Genomic DNA, 20,583 nt, shown 5'->3' with positions numbered 1-20,583 from the left:
ACCCAAAAGGCATGACTAACCAATCATATAATCCAAACTTAGTTTTAAATGATGTTTTCCATTCATCTCCCAATTTCATACGAATTTGATGGTATCCACTACGCAAATAAACTTTGGAGAATATTGTAGAGCCACTCAATTCATCAATCATATCATCTAGCCTAGGAATAGGATGACGATAACGAATAGTAATATTATTAATGCCTCTACAATCAACACACATACGTGATGTACCATCCTTTTTCGGCACTAGAATAATAGGAACATCACAAGGACTAAGGGATTCGCGTATATAACCTTTGTCGAGAAGCTCTTGTACTTGACGCATAATCTCTTTCGTTTCCTCTGGATTGGTACGGTATGGCGCACGGTTTGGCAGTGAAGCACTGGGTATTAAGTCAATCTGATGCTCAATCCCTCGAATAGGCGGTAATCCCGGTGGCACGTCTTGTGGAAAGACGTTAGCGAACTCCTGCAAAATGTTAGTGACAGCAGGAGGCAAAGAGGAAGGCACGTCCTCGAATGAAAATAATGCCTCTTTGCACACAAAAGCATAGCAAACAGATTTGTTGAAATCTAGCTCATCAATATCAGATTTGGTGGCAAATAAACATGCACTTTTCAATTTAATTTCAGAAGCAACACTAGATGGTTTATTATTAGGCTTCATTTGTTGCTCAAATTCTTTTGCCACAATCTGATTTTCACTCTTATTCTTCTCCTGTTTTGCTTTATTAGCTCTATTAATATCATCTTTCAAAATGGAATCAGGAGTCATAGGAAGCAAAGTAATATTTTTATCCTTATGAACAAGAGTATACTGATTGTTTCTACCATGGTGTACAGAATTTTTATCAAATTGCCATGGTCTACCAAGTAATATGGAACATGATTGCATAGGTACCACATCACAATCAACATAATCAGCATATGTAGAGATACTAAAATGCACACGAATAGTATGTGTTACCTTAACCTTGCCTCTGTTGTTGAACCATTGGATGTAGTAAGGATGTGGATGTGGTCTTGTGGTGAGAGAAAGCTTCTCCACCATCTCCATGCTAGGCAAGTTGTTACAGCTCCCTCCGTCTATGATGACGCGCACAGAACGTTCCTTCACAACTCCCTTGGTATGGAACAAATTGTGCCTCTGATTTTGCTCAGCTTGTGTGACCTACACACTCAAAACACGTTGAGCAACTAAACATCCATACTTGTCAGCGTCTTCAGGAGCCATGTATTGCGTCTCATGATCAGAATCATCTCCATCATGTTCTTCACGTGTAATAAGAGCCAAAGTCTCCTCATCATAGTCACTAGCGGACTCATACCCACCATCCTCAGTGGCAATCATCACACGCTGAGATTTGCATTCTCGCGCATAATGACCTCTTCCTTTACAATGACGACAAATAATATCACTTGTGTGCCCTGTTGATGCCATGGAAGAAGAAGAGCTCTGTGTAGGTCCGACAGGTGCGCTCTTGGCAGATAGTGGTGGTTGTGCATGCTTTCTTGTATCACGGCTGGAGGTGGCACCTGATGGAGGTGCTGGTGTAGTGGAAGTAGAAGATGCACGCGGTGTCCATGAGGAAGATCGACCTGCAGAAAAGTTAGTGCGCGCCATTGCTTGTCGATCCTGCACTTCACGTTCAGCTTTACAAGCAAGATGGAATAAACGAGTGATATTAGTATACTCCTTATACTCTAGAATGGTCTAAATCTCTCTATTTAATCCACCCGTAAAACGTGCAATCATAGCTTCATTCTCCTCAACAATACCACATCTAATCATGCCAGTTTGTAATTCCTGATAATATTCTTCTACAGAATTTTTTCCTTGTCTTAAACGCTGCAATTTTTGAAGCAATTCACGTTGATAATATGGTGGAACCCAACGAGTACGCATAGCAGTTTTCAAAGCAGCCCAAGTAGCTGGAATAGGATATAATCTACAATGTTCAGACCACCATACACATGCAAAACTAGTGAAAGCACAAACAGCAGCAGCAACCCGTCTCTCCTCAGGATATTGTAAACATGTAAAATGTTGTTCAGTTTCTAACTCCCAAGTAAGACATATATCAGGAACATATCTACCCTAAATGGTGGAATATTCAATTTCAGTTTAGGAATATGGACATCATCTCGTACCTGAGGTGGTGGTGCAGGCCTACCATTACGAATATATACCTGAGGTCGACCTGCTGGTGGTGGTGCTGGTGGCTGCACGTAGTTCTGATTTTGATCAACCTCATCCTCATAATCGCCCGCATACTCATCATCCTCCTGGGTACCAGCAGCAGCAGTAGCAGGAGCCAAAGAAGCATCAACAACAGGAACAACAACACTAGAAGTTTGGCCATCCTCAATAGGAACACGCTTCGCTCATCCATACTGATTCAGAAGGAGGCGTTGTTGTTGTTGTTGCAGAGGTGCGATAGGTGCAGCCGGCGGTGGTTGTGGAAAACGTGCGAGCAATTCTTAAACTTGCTATCAAGCTTTGTTTCGAACGTCTTCTCAATGCCATCTATCTTCTCCATGGCCTCGTCAAATCTGTTTAGCACATCTTGCACCTGTCCACTCATCATTTGCTGAAATTTATCATGTAGCTGTTTGTTCGTCAGGTTCTCCCAATCAGTCTCATCGGCTTGTGATCCTACCATGGTTAGCAGCAAATAGAACCACACAAGAATATGATCCTACAGACTACTAAGAAGTGGTGGTGGTGTATCACAAACCCGTCAAGCAAATCTCAAATTCTTACCAGTTCTTACCCAGCAGCAGGTTGTGATCGGCAACCGTTGTAGTCAAAACTCTCAAAGCTTGGATAGAGCGATTACCAGGGAGAGTCAAACGCACGACGTAGATGTATGTGGAGCTGGGGAGGCTTATAATATGGTAGCAAAAAGGGTCAGCAATAATCAATTCAGAGATGCAAAGTTGAATAAACGCTCAACGACGGTACTGTGCTGGTCCTAGGCTAGACCGTGCTAGAGACGCGAGCCTAGAACACTAACAAAATCACGGCGCTTCACGTAAACAAGGGAAAAGCACACTCTGGAAAAAAAATTCGCTCCTTTTTTTTGGGCTGCTTTTTTTGCGTTGCTTTTTTTTGCGAAAAATCACTATAATGGCGAGTGTCTCAAAACTCTTCCCAGGTCAAACTGACAGGATGGGCACGAAATTTTTTCGACCAATTTTTTTTTCGACTGCCCGGACCCAAAAACTGGAAACGGGTCAAGAAAAACTTTCTATAACGGCGTCTGTCTCAATACGCTTAGAAACACCTAAAAATAGGATAACCAGAATTTTTTTTGTCAAGTGCGCTTTTGGAAAATTTTGGGCCTAAACGGAGGGTGGTTTCCGGACTCTTTTTTTCCGAAACCTACTCCGGCAAGGAAACACGAATCGGAAACTAGTTGACTCTCGAAAACAAACCTAATATGCAAGGAACTCGGAATGGTGGTGGATATATGGTGGTGGTATATGGCAGCGGTGGTGGTAGCAGTGGTAGTATATGGATATGGATCGGTGGTGGTATATGGACACGGATTGGTGGTGGTATATGGATACGGATTCGGAGCGGTGGTGGTAGGTGGCAGGGGCGATGATGATGGTGCAGTGGCGGCGTGACAACTTATGACCAGAACTCAAAACTCTAAAAGACAAGACGCTAAGACCAGCAACTAGACACGACGATGCAACCGCAAATTCAACAAAGCAAAACCCTAAAAAGATTATGCAAAGGCTCAGATTGGTTCGGATATGATGAACTAACCCTAATTTTTTTGTGGCTTTTTTTTCGTGGACTATAGGTATGAAGAACAGACTCGATCTAAACTACGAAAAACTGTAAAATCTCACCGAGCAACCTGGAAATCTGATACCACTTGATAGAGGCAATGGTGTCCCGTCTTTCGATGAGATGATGGATTTCGCTTTGGTGGAAGTCGACTTTGACGATCCGACTACGAACGTGCGAGGACGTCGCGCCTTAGCAATCGCTAAACCAACTCCGAGAGGTTTTTGACCATGCCGGAGCACGATCAACCTGACCACGAGGGTCTGTTTCCTGCGAGCAAACGAAGAACAAGCAAGAAACTGAGATTGCAATCTGGATATTGCGAATATAAGATGAAATCTTTATTGATCAAGGTGGGGTTCTGTGACGCCTTTGTCTGGTCGTTGAACACAAACGAAGTACACGAAGTTGCAGCTATGGCGAACTTTAATCTAAACAAAACCCAAAGTCTAAACGGTGCCCTAAGGGCTGTATATATGGAGGAAGAGGGGGGAATTTCGTGGCCCTTGGTGGAGGGGTCCGAAATCAACCCTATCTCTTGTTTCCCCACACATACGGACTCTAAAAATAGCCTATACTGATGTATTTTGAAATTACAAGGGTCTGGCCCAATAATAAGGTGATGCAGCACCTAGAATAGCCTCGGGACGAAATTTATGAAGTGGCATCTTGTATATTTCGTCCAAGGCTTCATGCACCCATTATGGTGGCTTCAAAGTCCTGAAATCATCACTTGTAACTCCGTTCTTGTTCCCCTTGCGCATGGCATCATCTCCATGCTTGTTCTTGCTCCAATGTCCATCCTTCTCCAAGCTAGGCCCTTCATTTGTAAGCAAAACAAATGTATCCAATTTAGGCAGCATCATATTCTCATGAACATTAGAATCATTACCAAGAAACGAAAGTACTTGATAATTTAATTGGCGTGCGCGAGCTCTAGTAATTGGTCTAGTATATGTAGCAGTAGGGGCTGTGGGTGTAACAATGGTATTGATGTCCTCATCAGGAAGCTATCCGCACAATCCCAGCTGGCTCTGCCGCTTTGGGGTGCCCAACCACATCATCACCGACAACGACTCCCAGTTCACGAGCAACCTCTTTAATACATATTGTACTAACCTTGGAACGCAGATATGCTATGCGTCGGTGGCGCACCCGCGGAGCAATGGCCAGGCCGAGCGCGCCAATGCGAAGGTATTGAGGGGCCTCAATGCAAGGAACTTCAAGAAAAAGCTCGAGGCCTGCGACAGAGGCTGGCTCGACGAGCTCCCGTCCGTGTTGTGGTCCATCCGCACCACTGCGACCAAGCCTACAGGCGAGACCCCATTATTCCTTGTCTATGGAGCTGAGACGGTCCTCCCTCATGAGGTCAAGCATCGCTCCCCGCGGGTTCTGGCATTCAACGAGGCGCGTCAGGACGCCGCGCGGGAGATGGACCTCGTGTTGGGGGAGGAACACTGTCGCCAGGCCTCGCTCCGAGCTGCGAGGTACCAGCGGGCGCTACGGCGCTACCACTGCCGCAACATTCATTCCAGGACCCTCGAGGTGGGTGACCTCGTCCTGAGGCGGGTGCTCTCCAAGGAAGGGCTTCACAAGCTCTCTCCCATGTGGGAGGGGCCGTTCAGGATCGCCCGTGTCTCCAGGCCTGGCGCCATGCGCCTAGAGACGCAGGACGGGGTCCCCATCCAGAATGCCTGGAACATCCAGCACCTTCGGAAGTTCTACCCATAAAGAACGCTCCGCGCCCGTGAAGGTCCCCGCTAGTGACACTCTCACGTAATAATGAGGTAGGCTGTACACGCCCCGGAGTCTCCTGAGTGTCGCCCTTGGGCCTCACTCCCACGTCCTAGTGGCAGCACTTAGCTCCGCGCTGGTGAGAAGACTAGTATAGGTGTGCCGGACGTGGCTGCTCTTTTTGCTTGCTTTCTGTATCTGATTTGTGACTTCTTGAAGAGAATTTGGAGTTTCAGCGTCTCTTTCTTGGGGTTGGGAATCTCTCTTCTTGCCTAGTTCGTTTCTCTCAAGCTTTGCCTCAGGAGGAGTGGCAGTTGGCCGTCGCTCCTCCTTGCGCGTCTCACGCGCGGGGGCTGGGCAGGTGTGCGTGCTTCGGGCTTGCCCGCGAGCACACCTTGACAAAGCCTCAGTCACTGGCCCTTCAGCGTACCTATCCTTGTGTGACGCTCTCGGACAAGCTTGCAGGCATTACGCCCCCGAGGCCTCCTAGTCCCACAACTACGAGGGCCCCACCTCCTGAAGCCCGGCGACCACAAGGGCATCCATCGACAAGGAGTGCTCCCACAGTGTCAAATTTCATCACAAGAATTCTAAGATAAGTTCTCCCAACCACACTCAATAGCAACACAAGCATCAGGAGGAAGCATAGAAATAGTAACATCACGGCGCAAGTGCCATAGTCCATTACACGCCCTAGTAGGGCCTCCTACTTCTTATTTTTGTAGCAAAAAAAACAAAGTAAAAGCAGGCGCGCGTCGACGACAGCTCCTGAGGCCCGGCTCCGGCAGCGCCCGGGCTTACTCAGAGCCCTCCTCCCTCTTCACCAGGGCGTGGCGGCGACACGACTCGTCTCCCCTCCCGATCCGGGCTCGGCAACGCGGTGGCTTGTCGAAGTTTTCATCACTGGAGCTTCCGCGGAGGAGAAGCCACCGCTGCTAGAGGCGGCGCGACCATCACCAAGGGCAAGGTCATCACCGGTGATGACGCCGCCCTCCGTCCATCGTCATCATCGCCGTCGTCGTCACTGTCGCTCTCCGGGTAGCACCCTACGCGCAGGTCATCCTCCCCGAAGATCCTCACGTAGAGGGTCACGATGCTGTCGTACCTGAAGTGGAGGGTGCACCTCCCGTGCGGGGGCAAACGACTGCCACCCGCGGTTCAGGAACATGTTGCTGGCGGCCGTGACCTCAGCCTCCACCCATGAGGCCTTGCTGCAGCAGCCATCGGCCTAAACCTAGAAGCCACTAGGTCTCCCGGCCGGTAGCGTGCCCATGAAGAAGCGCATGAGCTGGAGCCAGGCGCCAGCAGGCTTCGCTGCCCACACCACGAACTCCGGGGTAGAGTCGGCTGAGTAGGATCGTGGCCGCGGTGGCCGGATGGCTACCACGCGTCGCGCGTCCTCATAGTGGATCCCCTGGCTGTGGCGGCTCCTACCACAAGAAGGCGCACTCACCAGACCACCGGAGGCAGCGCCGGCCTTCAAGGGCGGGCGCCCACACCCGTAGGGAGTCACTGCTAGCTCGTGGCATACTTGTGAGGGCAGTCACGGCCCCTCTTGGGCGGAGGTGAGTCTGGCCCCTCCTTGGGGGCCTTTCCCTTCTTCGTGCCCGAGAACCTCCTCGTCGGTGCCATGGATGATCTAGCAAGGTGGTGGAGTAAAAGGAGGAAGAAGCAAGGAACAAGGAGACCAATATGGGCAGGGGCTCCGTCCGTTCGCCTATTTATAGCCAGAAGAAGGTAAATCGTCAACCTCCCACGATCCCCAGTAATGATGATTTCCTCTGCATGCAGCAGGCAGTTGTCAAGTTGAACGGTTGTCGAGGCGGCGTGGGGAAGCGGAGATGCCCACGACTTATAGGGTGCCATGCGTTGGCTCGGTTCGCAGGTGATTGGGGCCAGCGGCACACCACACTTGCCCGTTCGCTTCACCTCGAAGCCAAGTGCGAGTGCGCCTTGGGCTCGGGGGCTTCTATCGGCGTTCTGGGAACCAGGTTACCCAGACCTACCTGCCTGCGGCCCACGACGTGGCTTCATCGACGACCTGGTACAGCCTAGCTTTGACTACGGTAGGACAAGACCCTCGCGAGGGTCCAAGCCTCACAAGGCGGGCGACAAGACCTCCCAAGGGAGCGGCCTCCTCAGGCGGCCTCCTGAGCGGTGCAAAGATTTCTATGCAAGACCCAACCTCACGAGGCTGAAATGACATCAGCCATGACGACCAAGGCCAGGCGCGCGCCAGCGGGTGCATAGCAACAAGTTTCCTCTTTGGTGCAAAGGAGGCATGCGTAGGTGTGGAGTCCCAAGCAATCAGCCAAAGGTTGCCATTTGCGTGCAACAAGACCAAGACCGCCAGAATGTCAGGAAGGATGTCATCGCCGAGCTCACCATGATGTCACGCTTAGAGGCTTTGCAGGTGAAGACCACCTTTCGTTAGGATTAGATGTACTTCTTGTCCCCTTTCGAATTTGGCCGTTGTGGGATCCCTTCCCACCTAAGTTTTGGAGGAAGAGGACCAAGGCCACTATAAATATAGCCTAGCCACCACCATAGAGAGGGATCAACTCATCAGGTGATCAACTCATCGAACCACCGAGAGCTCATCACAAGAACACGCCTCCTGAGGTTGTTCTTCCACTTGTACTAGTTCATCCTTAGCCCTTCGCGAGGCTAATCCACCACAAAGCAGTAGTAGGGTATTACACCGCAAGGTGGCCCGAACCTGGGTAAACTGCTGTGTCTTTCTCTGTCGTGTTCATCGAACTAGGTCGTGAGAGCAGCGGGTCGATCGGCTTGAGAGGTTGAGTTCTTCGCACACGCCCCTGAGTTCAAACCTTTCTTGGGTCTGCGGAGTCCGGAATCTGACAGTTGATGGGGCACTTCATCTTGGCCAGTGCCCGCCCAAAGTTAGAGGCAGCGGAGGTGAGTTGTTCCCCCGGGTCGAAGCATGGATCAGTGCCACTGACTACTTTCAGAATTTTATAAACAGCCGCACATAAGGTAATATTTTAAATCAAAAAGCGCTATATAGCGCAAGTAACTTCGTCTTTATATTACAACAACAACAGAAGTACATTTACTCAAGGATCGTGTCCTTGGTACATTCATCGGCCACGAGATGAGCGCCTTTCACAATGCCATCATAATATTTTTCGGGACAGCGATGCGCCTTGCCCTCCTGCGGCCCGTCCTTCACCAGCTTCTCCGCATCCAGCTTGCCCCAATGCACCTTCACACGGGCAAAGGCCCGACGGGCACCCTCAATGCAAACGGATCGCTTGATCACCTCAAGCCACAGACACGCGTTTACCATCCGCTTTATCAGGCCGAAGTAGCTGGCAGGCAAGGGCTCACCAGGCCACATCCGGACTATGAAATCTTTTATAGCCACTTCGGCCGCCCTGTGGAGTTCAACCAACTGCTTCAGTTGGTCACTCAGAGGCACCGGGTGTTCAGCTCCATCATACTGGGACCAGAACAGCTTCTCCGTTGAGCTCCCCTCCTCGGCACGGTAGAACTCCGCAGCATCAGATACGCTGCATGGCAGATTTGCGAATGCCCCTGGAGAGCTCCGAATCCGGGTAAGTAAAAGAAATGTCTCCTCCACATGCTTGCTTTGCATAAAGAATGTCTTACCCACCGTTATCTTCTTGGCCGCCTGGATTTCCTGATGTGCCTTTTCGGCTTCGGCCTTGGTGTCTTTCACACTCGCAAGGGCCTTCGCAAGCTCAGACTCTTTCATCTTGAGATCATGCTCCAAGGACTCGAAGTTCTTGCCGAGCTCCTGGAGCTCTTGCCGTACCTCACCCACTCTAGCATCTTGCTTTTCACGCTCCTTGCGCTCCAGGGCCGCCTTGTCTTCGGCCTCGGGCAACGCTTTCTTCAGAGACGCCACTTCGTAGGTGGCCCCTATTACAAAGTCATGATGCTTTGTCGTTAGAATAACCAATTTTGTCTATTCTTTATGATATGCGAACGGGGTATCAATCACCTTTGTTCTCTACGAGCCGCCTCTTCATGAGGCCGAGCTCTCCCTGTGCCTGCTCCAGGTCCGGTTTAAGTCCGGCGATCTCGGCTGTGCGGGCAGCAGCGGCAAGCAGCACCGCCTGCTTATTCACATGCACACCTACTATTAGACTCCTGCGGATTATAATCGACCCTCCATTTGGCTTTTCATTCCGAACACCAAACAAAATATCAGGGGCTACTACCTATCGGGTGATAATTTCACACATTTTTGACTATTTACCTCAAAACCTGTCAGGAGGCTGGTGCAGGCTTCGGTGAGTCCGCTCTTGGCAGACAGAACCTTCTCAATCACCGCACTCATAAGAGTACGGTGCTCTTCATCCATGGAAGCGCCGCGAAGTGCTTCCAGCAGACTATCCGACGCCTCTGGCATAACAGAAGTCATGGGCACGGACGGTTCACCCTCCTTAGCGAGGGGCCGCCTGCCCAAATCCGGAACCATTGGAGGTTCCAGTACAGTGTCCGGCTGAGAGCCCGGCTTGCTGGGGCTCTGGTTGTGGGAAAACAGTTCGAATAATGACCTGACCGTAGTGTCATGTCACGTTGTCTAAAGTTGTCAGCAGATCACATTTGTGAAATATTATTCTCTCTACGGTGGTATGTGAAGATCATCTTGCAGATCCGGACACGGTTTAGGTGTTCGATAATTACTTTGGAGAATTCGGAGATGGAACCCGCCTTGCAATGTCGAAGACAAAACTGCGTGCCGGACTCATCGTCATTGAAGCCTGGTTCAGGGGCTACTGAGGGAGTCCTGGATTAGGGGGTATCCGGACAGCCGGACTATATACTTTGGCCAGACTGTTGGAGCGTGAAGATACAAGACTCAAGACTTCGTACTATGTCCGAATGGGACTCTCCTTTGCGTGGAAGAGAAGTGTCAGGACCCCGACTCAATGCCACATCGACCTAGCATGTAACACCTCATATCACTTTGTGGCCTCGCGCACGGTATTCCCACGGGTGTCGCCTTACCTTTGCCCGGGACCGTTTGCGCCTTTTGGCACACGTATATGATAGTGTCGCTAGCATCCATATGATAAGGAGCCCGGGCTGACATGGCTAGTCGTAAACCCAAAGTGGCACAAACTTACAGGGACAGGCATCCATGACCCAACGTCGAACGTGTCGGTCATCAGCGAGTGAATCCAGGCTGTAGCACTGGGCTAGCAGGACTCTGGTGAACCGGGCTGTAGCGGGCTAACAGGACTCCGGTATTCATCGCGTGACATTTCCCCGAAGGGACAGACACAGGAACGAAGAAGGACACATGCCGGACAGCCTAAGTGTTCCGGAGCAGTAGCAAGCTACCATGGCTCAGTGGAAGCACTAGGAGACATTTCCCGGTAACAGAGGCTACTAAGGATAAACAACTAGATAGTCAGATCCCACACATACCAAGCATTTCAATAACATACACACAATATGCTCGATATGTGCAAATACAACATGGCATCACAACGTGACTCTACAACTCAAGTATTTTATTCAATAGGCTCTGAGGAGCGAGATATTACAAACATGGGTCTCATGACCCAACAATCAGAGCATACAAGTCAGAGCACATGCGGAAGCTTAACATGTCTGAGTATAGACATCTACAAATGAAAAAGGCTGAGAAGCCTGACTATCTACCAGATCCTGCCGAGGGCACAAGATCGTAGCTGAGGTAACAAGCTAAACATCGAAGTCCACGTGGAACTACTAGCGAGACTGAAGTCTCTCTGCAAAAACATAAATTAAGCAACGTGAGTACAAATGTACCCAGCAAGACTTACATCAGAACTAACTACATATGCATCATTATCAACAAAGGGGATGGTGGGGTTTAACTGTAGCAAGCCAGCTTTGACTCGGTGGCTATCCTGAACTACGACTGCAAGTAACTCTTTTGAGGTGGCGCACACGAGTCCACATATTCACCATATCAATACACCACTATGGATCCGCTCCCATCTCCCTACGAGAACGCCATCCATAGCACTCACGCTTATCTTGCGTATTTTAGAGTATCCACTTTCACTTGTCTATGAACTGTACAGGCAACCCAGAAGTCCTTTACCGCGGACACGGCTATTCAAATAGATCATATTAACCCTGCAGGGGTGTACTTCTTCACACACGCTCTCGCCACTTACCGCCATTTACACCTCGTGTATCTCGGCAACCTTCAAGCGGAAGCCTGGCGAGGGAGTCGGCCACGACCTGACTAACCACACAAGTCTCTCATCCAGGTTTATCGCCTATTCGGGTTCCATCCACAAGGAGATCCGGCCGGGGTGTCGCTCACGGCCCCAAACGATGTGAGCAGGGTTCCCAAGCCCACCTCGACGGGTGGATCTACGCTTGGTACACCGTGCCACGGTGCCTAGTCTGTCCCAAGCCCACCTGTACCGGGTGCCACTTGGTAGACTACTAACACTACCTACAAACACCAGAAACTAGTTGCAACTCCTGGACAGAGATCAAGTTGATTAATAAGTCGAGAGAGCTTGGAGCGCTCGGAGCCCAATGTGTGGTAGTAACTATTCATGGATCACAAACACAGAACTCAGTTCCTGAGGACGGCTGCAAGAGACAACCCACCATGTACTCCTACATGGCCTCTCACTGCTACCTTTACCAAATCGTGTTCACACACTTAGCTCTCAATAGTAGGACATGTTTACACACCTCCAATTCATCCCCGATGAATCAGACCTGACTCAACTCTAAGCAGTAGCAGGCATGACAAACAAGCATGAATGAGTAGGCACATCAGGGCTCAAACAACTCCTACTCATGCTAGTGGGTTTCATCTATTTACTGTGGCAATGACAGGTCATGCAAAGGAAAGGGGGTTCAACTACTGCAGCAAATAACAGATGAATCGGTGTTGTCCTAATGCAGTAAAAGAGAGCAGGGGCGAGAGAGTGGGATTTTATCGGAATGAACAAGGGGGTTTTGCTTGCCTGGCACTTCTGAAGATAGTATAGTTCTTCATCGGTGTCATCGAACTCATCGTCAGAACCACGTCTACCGAGAGGGAACAATTACCGGCAACAGAGAAGAAACACAATCAATGCAATGCACATTATGATGCATGATCATGACATGGCAACATGCTGGTGTTTTGCGCTAATGCAGCTAGCAACAAAGTTAAATGAAGTTGGTTTGAACCCTAAGTTCAAATCCAAACTCCATATGTGAAATTCAAATGCCATTTATATGATTTGTGCTAAACAGTAGCTATAAGTTGTTCTAACATGCATGAAAATAGTACAGATGGATAGATTGGATTTTTCTGATCATTTTTCATATATAAATTATTTCATTTGGAGTAACGGTTGAATTTATATGAATTTTTGAAGCTTTGGATATATTCTGGAATTTTCTGAATTACTTATAAATGCAGAAAATGATTAACTACGTCAGCATTAGGTCATGCTGACCTCAGCAGGTCAACAGGGCTGCCTCGGGTCAAACCTGACCAATGGGGTCCACTAGTCAGTGACACAACTAACTAACCGAGTTAATTAGTGTTAGGTTAAGTACTAATCTAGGTTAATTAGCACTAACTAAACCTAACTAATAACTAACAGGGATGGGTCCACATGTCAGCGACTTAGTGGGTTAACTAAAAGTTAGTTAGCGCTAAGCTAAAATTAGCAGGGCTCTAGGCCCACCTGTCAGTGACCCAGGGGTTAATTAGCAGGGTCATTAGCCCTTAACGATGGCGCCACGTCAGCACGTCGGAGACCAGCCGACGGCGACCACAGAACACGGCGGGGGCACGCCGGACATGCGCTAGAAGCGTTGGTTTAGCGCGCTGAGAGCACCGGGGCATAGCCCTCGCTCTTGCGCATCCAGAGAGCCAAATGGGAGGGGCTGGGGTGGATCGAGCTCGCCGGAGTCGAGCTTGTGGCGGCGGCCGGCGTTCGGGAGCAGTCGAGTATGGTGCTAGAGGCACGGGAGGCGGAGCTACTGGTGGCTGCAGTCTCGTGGAGGCGTGCTGAGCACACTGGTGTGCTCAGATACGGGCTGTAGTGCCCATGGCCTCGTCTGCACCATCACCGGCGGCGAGGAGCTCGCGGCTTCGGTGGAAAAGGCGGCTAGAGGAGGAGAACTTCGGCGGGAAGAGAGGGGTTCGGAGCGGGGCCTCACTGTGAGGCTACAGAGCAGGTCGGCGTGCTCGGGGAGGCGGCGGAGACGGCGAATCGGACGGCAGCATCCGACGGCCGTGGTCGGGGAAGAAAGCCACAGGCGTCTTCTTGGGGCCATCCTGGCTCGTGTGGCTCGGCGAGGGGGGAGTAGAGGTTGCGGCGGAGCTTCTGAGAGCATCGGCGGGGCGAGGCAGTGGCAGTGGCCTCGGTGGTGCTCGTCGGCGGCAACGGCTGCGCTCGGTGGCTGCGCGTAGGAGAAATAGAGGAGGGGGGAGGGAGAGCAGCGAGTGAGGGAGAGGATAGAGGAGCCACGGGGCATCTCCAGGCGCTTGAATGGGGGCGGGGAGGAAGCAGGAGGTGGAAGCAGGAGGTGGCCGCGGCTCGGCTATGCGCGCGCCACGCGCAACGCCAATAGGCGCGAGGAAGACGACGCGCGACGGGGTGGGCTGGGCCTAACAGGCCAGCTACTGTAGCAGGTAGGCCAGGTAAGTTCCAGGTGAGCCTCTGTTCTTTCCTATTTTTATTTCTCTTTTCTATTTCTTCTGCAACTTGATGGCTTTATTAAAAATACTAAAACGTTTCCAAAAATCTTGCAAATAATTGTGGGCTCTGTTGGGATTATTCCTAATAGCCCACACTTAAGTTCAGAATTATTTGAGCATTTAAAATATTTACTAGCATTTAAATGCCCAAATGCAAAGTACATATGATTTAATTCTGTGACCAAATATGTCATGGAAAAATGTGCAACACCTCTGGTTATGGTTCTAGCATTTTCCAGAAATGATGAACATTTTTGAAAGCCATTTGGATTCACTAAAAATATTTTTAGGTTGAACCTATTCGAATTCTATTTGGTGCTAGGGTTTGAACATCCCCATTTCAAATTCATTTGAAAAGTTAAACATGATGCACACATGAAGGGCTAGCCTACTGCATACCAGGACCAGGGATGTGACAACTCGCCCCCACTAAACAAGAATCTCGTCCCGAGATTCAAGCATAGGGTAGAATGAAGGGGAAACGCAACTAACGCAATCTTCACGACCCAGGTTGCACTTCAAATGAACGTTGATTCAATCACCATCTTTGACTCGATGTCTTCCTCTGAGAACTCCAACTAACATGACAAGAAGAGGAAAGGAAAACTCTAGAAGGATCGATCTTCTCGAAGATCGAACAACTTAGGATCAACTCGCGGAATGAGGCATAGCAACACCACTCGAGCTGAGACACAAAACACACATCTAGAGGGATGGGGTGGAACAAATGACAAGGGTTCACTAGGTAGACAACTATTCCACGCTTAAAAGGGTGGTGAACGGTTGTCAACATAGCGAGGAGTTGAGTTGCCATGATGCCACAGCGGGACATCCTGGAGGAGGGTGATTCGTAGATTATTACCTTAAGTGGAAAAAAGAATTACTTTTGATACAGATATCATTGAAACTCTTTATACCAACCTAAGGCAATTCTTGAGCGACCATTTGGAGGGGTTCAATAGAATGACATACCCAGATTAGAATGGATGATGTGGATTACCTTGTTGAAAACAACACAAGGGATGATTTTAGTAACTGGGGAGAAGCTCAATAGTGGAGAGTGAGTCCACTGTTTGAAAGGTTATAGCATAACCGAAGAAACTAGGAGCAATCCCAGTTAGTGTCGATGATAACACCTAGCGCTTGCGCGTGCTCTCAAGAACTTGAGCATTTCCATATTCATCAAGGTTTTACCAATATCCGTGTCAAGGATCCTGGCAACACAACGTACTACCATGATGAATGCCGGTAGAAGATGCAGATGCAAAGGAAGATAACACCTTCTCAGATTTCACCTTGGCGGGGCCAAGGGAACAAAATCTGGATGATCGACCGAGAGACATTTAGCACTCCGCATCTAATGTTCTCCTTGATGTGCTAGCATAACCCATTCATAAAGACGGTTTGATATCTAGAACATCAAGTAAAAGGTCGGACTTCGGGAACACAAAATCCATAAGGAACAACTAGGGAGTAGATCCTACGAAATCCTTATGGGGAGGTGGCCAACCTTCTCAATCAAGATACTACAACAATAGGTCTTCCGGCTGGGTGTGTTGGCCACGACATCCACCTTACCGGTTATCGAGGGACCAATATTATAGTTCTTGGGAAATGTTCCAACCATCAAGTCTGCCTGAGATTCAGATCTGGTTGGTGTCAGAATATTCCAGACTCATCGAGTCTAGGAAGGAAAATGAAAGTTTGCAACGCAAATCGACAAGATGACATTGTGAGATTCTCGGGAAATGAACTACGATAGCAAGCTCCAAAACATGAGCTGGTTCTGCTACACACGTGTGAACACGCTGTCCCAGACAAACATGATCACATGGTAGTCTTAGAATAGAACACTACCGAGTTCTGGTAGGGAACCATCATCGGGGATATCGAAGTCTTGTGCATTACCATGGATTAGCACTTAATTCCTTTTCCTTGAACAAGTCAATCGGTGGCTTGGTGTGCTAAGGATACATATAGAATGGAGGTTGCAAGTCTCCAAACCACAGAATACTTCGCATGTATGCATGACTGACTTGGGATGATTCCAAAGGAAGCAAAAACAATCTTTCTCGGATTCACGGCGGCAACTTACACCAAGTGCACGTGAATTAGAGAAAGACACTTCTTTCATCCGAACATATACCTCATGAATGGAACACAGAGGTAATGTTTACAAAAGTTTCCAACACTAGATGGATGTTCAACATGATCATGGAGAAGATAAAATGCTGCTGATGGGCTCAACAACAAGTCATCTGGATGACCATATAAATGGAATTCCATAATTATGTGAGCAAGGACATAGCATTGGTCAGACCCAAAGGATGTAATGGTGTATGCTTGAGGGATAACCGCGAGTAAGACAACATTACGAACATCGTTGGTTCTAATTTGATTTGATGATAGCCCATACTCAAATCAAAGTTTTTATAAGACAATAGGTCCAACAACTGATCACAAGGACCAATCGATGAAGATATCATCTTTCTTCAACTAACACACCAACACCAGGATATCCCTTTGAAACGACTAAGTTAGGTAAGCTTTTATCTTCCAACTCTCCAAGTTGTCGTTTAGCTTAACCAACTAGCTCAGGGGTATCCAACACGGATTCTTGGAGAAGGGGTGGCTTATAAGAAAACCAACTTGATCACGAGCTCAACATGACAGTCAGGTGACGACTTGGTGATACTATCGAGAAGATATTCGGAAAATCATGAACCACCGATATGCTACTAAACTCGAGAACAATCTTGCTTTTCAGGGCAAGACGATATGATCGAATAAGCAAGGATTGACACTATCCTAACTCATTGATCGAAGAGTGAACCAGGAGAATGGACTAGGTAGCACGATCAATCTTAGAATGATGATTCAATAACCAACATGCTAAGAATGAAATTATTGTCCATTTAACTACCAAGCAACAGAGTTGCTAGGAGTATAGATTTCACACATCATAGTTCACCTGTCGGCATTCCGGTTGCAACCACACGGGAGCCGAGAAATGACTAATGAGGGCGAGAAATATCACTGTATCAAGAGTTCATAAGATGGTGTGCAATTCTCATGATATTCTTGATATAAAGATGGGTAATACTTCAAGGTAGAACAGACCAAAAGTTGGATTGCATTTGATCTACGGAATACAACTGCTTTGACCCAATCCTGGATATGGATGAGGTTCTGGAGTTTGTTTCTACTAGTCATTCCGGAATAGAATGGCTTGACGGACCACAAGAGTAATAGGCATCGATGAACGAATGCACGCATACTCTTGACTATCAATTGATAGACGAGGGTCAGAAGACGACTAAGGGGGACAACTCAAAAGAACATACGATTTTCTGAGTTGTGGACGCATGGATTAGAATGTCGAACGAGTTCAACATATTTCTTCCGGACAATCCATGCAGAGAGGTAGGTTTGGCAGAATCGTAATATAGAAGGGGAACTCATTGAGAGCACTCTTGTTGTGATCTTTTGGTTCCCGAACTTATACTATATTGGTTCATGGTATTGGAAGAAGGATATACCATGAATCTCGAGGACTATCGCAAAGGTTACTAATATCTTAAAGGAACTAGCAAATACTAACAACATGACGTAGGGTGAATCTCGGGTTCAAAACCCAGGAGTAGAATGCCTACTAACTAAATGGCATCACATGATGCTTTCGAGAATAAAGGCCAGAATCATCACACTGTGAACACAAAACATGGCTAAGTTACTAGGTGGTACTCTAAGACACCTAGGGTCATAATACTAGCTCCAACATATATACCGAGGCAATGAAGTACCTCAACACACTAGTTGGTGTGGTTAATCTAGCCAAAGGAACATCGAAACGGTAAGAAGGGATTTGCAAATGCATCAGACTATTTAGAAACCTGGGATGACTCGGACAGCATAACAGCTGTAAATGCTCAAAAGAATTTAGACATGCTACAAAAATGGTGGCATAGCCACTCAGAAGCACAATATCAAGGTTTCAAGATCAACAGTTAACACATAGGAGTAGTAGAAACTGAACCGAGGCTTAAGTCCAAAAATTCTATAAGTCTACGGATTAGTAACACGTGATCCTGATAAAAAGAAAAGAAAGCCTAGTTCTTAATCCCTGTAGGAAAGATAAGATGACTCAGATCAGAAGGACATAAGGTATAAGGAGTAAAAGAGCCTTACGTTCCATCCCACAATCAATTCCCTTACATATAACTAAAGCATTTCTAGACTCAACTTCGACCAGTTTGGCTTGGTAATCCTACAGGCAGTCAGGCTCTGATACCAAAGCTGTCAGGACCCCGACTCAATGCCACATCAACCTAGCATGTAACACCTCATATCACTTTGCGGCCTCACACACGGTATTCCCACGGGTGTCGCCTTACCTTTGCCCGGGACCGTTTGCGCCTTTTGGCACACGTATATGATAGTGTCGCTAGCATCCATATGATAAGGAGCCCGGGCTGACATGGCTAGTCGTAAACCCAAAGTGGCACAAACTTACAAGGACAGGCATCCATGACCCAACATCGAACGTGTCGGTCATCAGCGAGTGAATCCAGGCTGTAGCACTGGGCTAGCAGGACTCCGGTGAATCGGGCTGTAGCGGGCTAACAGGACTCCGGTATTCATCGCGTGACATTTCCCCGAAGGGACAGACACAGGAACGAAGAAGGACACATGCCAGCCAGCCTAAGTGTTCCAGAGCAGTAGCAAGCTACCATGGCTCAGTGGAAGCACTAGGAGACATTTCCCGGTAAGAGAGGCTACTAAGGATAAACAACTAGATAGTCAGATCCCACACATACCAAGCATTTCAATAACATACACACAATATGCTCGATATGTGCAAATACAACATGGCATCACAACATGACTCTACAACTCAAGTATTTTATTCAATAGGCTCCAAGGAGCGAGATATTACAAACATGGGTCTCATGACCCAACAATCAGAGCATACAAGTCAAAGCACATTCGAAAGCTTAACATGTCTGAGTACAGACATCTACAAATGAAAAAGGCTGAGAAGCCTGACTATCTACCAGATCCTGCCGAGGGCACAAGATCGTAGCTGAGGTAACAAGCTAAACGTCGAAGTCCACGTGGAACAACTAGCGAGACTGAAGTCTCTCTGCAAAAACATAAATTAAGCAATGTGAGTACAAATGTACCCAGCAAGACTTACATCAGAACTAACTACATATGCATCATTATCAACAAAGGGGATGGTGGGGTTTAACTGTAGCAAGCCAGCTTTGACTCGGTGGCTATCCTGAACTACGACTGCAAGTAACTCTTTTGAGGTGGCGCACACGAATCCACATATTCACCATATCAATACACCACTATGGATCCGCTCCCATCTCCCTACGAGAACGCCATCCATAGCACTCACGCTTATCTTGCGTATTTTAGAGTATCCACTTTCACTTGTCTATGAACTGTACAGGCAACCCAGAAGTCCTTTACCGCGGACATGGCTATTTGAATAGATCATATTAACCCTGCAGGGGTGTACTTCTTCACACACGCTCTCGCCACTTACCGCCATGTACACCTCGTGTATCTCGGCAACCTTCAAGCGGAAGCCTGGCGAGGGAGTCGGCCACGACCTGACTAACCACACAAGTCTCTCGTCCAGGTTTATCGCCTATTCGGGTTCCATCCGCAAGGAGATCCGGCTGGGGTGTCGCTCACGGCCCCAAACGATGTGAGCAGGGTTCCCAAGCCCACCTCGACGGGTGGATCTATGCTTGGTACACCGTACCACGGTGCCTAGTCTGTCCCAAGCCCACCTGTACCGGGTGCCACTTGGTAGACTACTAACACTACCTACAAACACCAGAAACTAGTTGCAATTCCTGGACAGAGATCAAGTTGATTAATAAGTCGAGAGAGCTTGGAGCGCCCGGAGCCCAATGTGTGGTAGTAACTGGTCATGGATCACAAACACACAACTCAGTTCCTGAGGACGGCTGCAATGAGACAACCCACCATGTACTCCTACATGGCCTCTCACCGCTACCTTTACCAAATCGTGTTCACACACTTAGCTCTCAACAGTAGGACATGTTTACACACCTCCAATTCATCCCCGATGAATCAGACCTGACTCAACTCTAAGCAGTAGCAGGCATGAAAAACAAGCATGAATGAGTAGGCACATCAGGGCTCAAACAACACCTACTCATGCTAATGGGTTTCATCTATTTACTGTGGCAATGACAGGTCATGCAAAGGAAAGGGGGTTCAACTACCGCAGCAAATAACAGATGAATCGGTGTTGTCCTAATGCAGTAAAAGAGAGCAGGGGCGAGAGAGT

Source organism: Triticum dicoccoides, chromosome 7B, assembly GCF_002162155.2.
Source record: "Triticum dicoccoides isolate Atlit2015 ecotype Zavitan chromosome 7B, WEW_v2.0, whole genome shotgun sequence".
NCBI classification, from domain to species: domain Eukaryota; kingdom Viridiplantae; phylum Streptophyta; class Magnoliopsida; order Poales; family Poaceae; genus Triticum; species Triticum dicoccoides.
The sequence above is the reverse complement of the archived record's forward strand: the minus strand, read 5'-3'. Positions refer to the sequence as shown.